Source organism: Sinocyclocheilus rhinocerous, unplaced genomic scaffold (genome assembly GCF_001515625.1).
Source record: "Sinocyclocheilus rhinocerous isolate Xijiao unplaced genomic scaffold, SAMN03320098_v1.1 scaffold3914, whole genome shotgun sequence".
NCBI lineage: Eukaryota > Metazoa > Chordata > Actinopteri > Cypriniformes > Cyprinidae > Sinocyclocheilus > Sinocyclocheilus rhinocerous.
In genome coordinates this window covers 97,749-100,786 of record NW_015639765.1, presented here as the reverse complement: position 1 = coordinate 100,786, position 3,038 = coordinate 97,749, and positions in this window count along the sequence as shown.

Genomic DNA, 3,038 nt, shown 5'->3' with positions numbered 1-3,038 from the left:
GGTATACAAATTCAAAACAAATGTGCAAATACCGTATACAAATTCAAAACAAATGTGCACATACAGTATTCCAATTCATAACAAATGTGCACATACGGTATACAAGTGCACATACGGTATACAAATTCAAAACAAATGTGCACATACCGTATACAAATTCAAAACAAATGTGCACATACAGTATACAAATTCAAACAAATGTGCACATTCAGTATTCCAATTCATAACAAATGTGCACATACGGTAAACAAATTTAAAACAAATGTGCACATACGGTATACAAATTCAAAACAAATGTGTACATAAGGTATACAAAAAAAGGTGCTCATAAGGTATACAAATTCAAAACAAATGTGCACATATGGCATACAAAAAAAGGTGCACATACGGTATACAAATTCAAAACAAATGTGTACATACGGTATACAAAAAAAGGTGCTCATATGGTATACAAATTCAAAACAAATGTGCACATACGGCATACAAAAAAAGGTGCACATATGGTATACAAATTCAAACAAATGTGCACATACGGTATACAAGTGCACATACGGTATACAAATTCAAAACAAATGTGTACATACAGTATAAAAATTCAAACAAATGTGCACATACGGTATACAAGTGCACATACAGTAAACAAATTTAAAACAAATGTGCACATACAGTATTCCAATTCATAACAAATGTGCACATACGGTATACAAAAAAAAAGATGCACATATGGTATACAAATTCAAAACAAATGTGCACATATGGTTTACCAATTCAAAACCTACACAGGTGCGCATACAGTATAATACACATTTAAAACGGATGTGCACATACAGTACAGAAATATACAAGTTAAACATCTGCACATACAGTATACAAATTCATAACCTACACAGGTGCACATATAGTACACATTTAAAACACAGATATGCACATACAGTACAGAAATATACAACCTAAACATTTGTGCACATTCAGTATACCAATTCAAAAACTACACAAATGTGTACACCAAGGACATACCTTTATAATACTTCAAGAAATAAACATATCCTTAATAAAAAAGGCTACAGTGTACACCATATGCATTGTGCTATAAACACCTTAATGTGTGTTTTGGCTACTGGATCTACTGATGACCAGTAACATTGAATACAAAGTTTTTTAGGAGGCAGCAATGTGTAGAAGGAACTCCTCCAGGAATATTATAGACTGCATGCTGCAAGAACTCCAAAATGGGAGCAGAGGGCTTTGGGTAGTTTATGTCGTAGATGTAGAACATTTTGAAGCATACATCCACTGCTTGAAGTAAGGTCTCCTTTTCAACTGCCTCTCCATTGAAAATGATGAAAACTTGGGAGGAATTTTCTTTGTCTACAAGCACCAAGACATGTGGATCCTGGCTTGTCTCATTGTTGAGGTAGTGCACCATATTAGTACCAACCTTGAAAGAATAAATAAACTTTAGTTGGCATATATGACAAACATTCCAGGGATTCAATATATGTTTACAAATGAATCACACAAAAAAACAGCAGTGTTACACTGTGTAAAAGTAAAACTGAAGCAGTGTTGTAGTGAATTAAAGTAGGTTAACTCTAAAAGTGATGAATGACCGTTAGTCATGACACCTGTGGATAACAAGCAGAATCACGGAAGGAAAGAGTTTATGTACAAAGCAGTGTAATTTAATGGGCCTATATTATCCTTTTTTTGATTTTACTTTTCCTTTAGGTAGTAATATAGCTGTTTGACCATGTAAAATATTTTAAAAGTTACAAAGTATATGCCAAAGGTCTTTCTATCCAACTTGAACTGCCTGAAATAGGTTATTTGTAGTCCTGCCATTACTTCCGTGACTATACTATGTTACTATATAACACATTTGCAAAATGCCTGCCGGCAGACACCTGTCTACACCAGACGAGAGTGTGGAATCACTTAAAAAAGCTATAATCAATGAATACACTGGATTTGGACTGTAGACAGATGCCGTGTTCTATTTCTGATGCGTTCCTGGAAAGTTCGTTTTGGCCTGATTTTGTTCGCAATTACGTCACATTAGTTCGTTCTTCGATTTCGCTTGAAGTATATCGGGGCCTTTAAAGGAGCCAATCCTCTAAATAAGAGCTTTTCAGACAGAGGGTCAAAATGAAGGTAGAAAATATTTTCATAATCATTTTTTGTGAATAATATTTTTGTGCAAACAATTTTACCAACATTATAAGTGAACCACAAAAATACTACATATTTAATAAATACATATTAAAAAAAGGCCTTTAAGAGGTGAGTTTGCAGTGTTGCTTTTACTTACAGGCTGAACGTCAATGAAGCTGCACTTCATTTCAGCATATGTTGGACGCACCATTTTCCCATTTGTGTGGTATGGTGATGATGGCAGGACAGCAGGAAGGGTTTTAAAGGCGATTTCACCTTGTCTTAAACAAGTTTAAAGAGAGAACACAAGTCAGAAAATAAGTTAAGCTTACAGTTTTCAAAAAACAATGGATAAAATCAAGTTCCACCCTACTTTTTTCTTGTTCAATAAGTCATAATTGTCACCCTCAAGTAGTTTCCAAACCTGTATGAATTTCTTTGTTCTGCTGGACACAAAGGAAGATATTTGGAAGAATGTTAGTAACCAAACAGATCTCGCCCCCCATTTACTACCATAGTATTTATTATACACCAATCCTTCACATTAACTTCGGTGGAGAGCAGATGCGTTCAAATACCACGCGTTATCTTCAGCGACAGTGACGTCACCAGCGAGGCTCAGTTCGTCCAGTTCACCTGATGCGCGTACACCTTCAAACAAGTAAGGGCAACGATCTTTTTTTGTAATGAGATCACGTGGTTAACGGTATTATTTTAATTATTTCAGTGTTTCTGCATCACGTTACATGGGGTCATGTGTTAAAATGGCAGCGTATGCGTTCAAATTATGGAACAGTGGGCTGCTCAGTTAGCACAGCTGCTAGCCTACCATTGACATTAGCCTAAGCTAACTTCTACTGTATACAATTTGAAATAAATAAATAAAA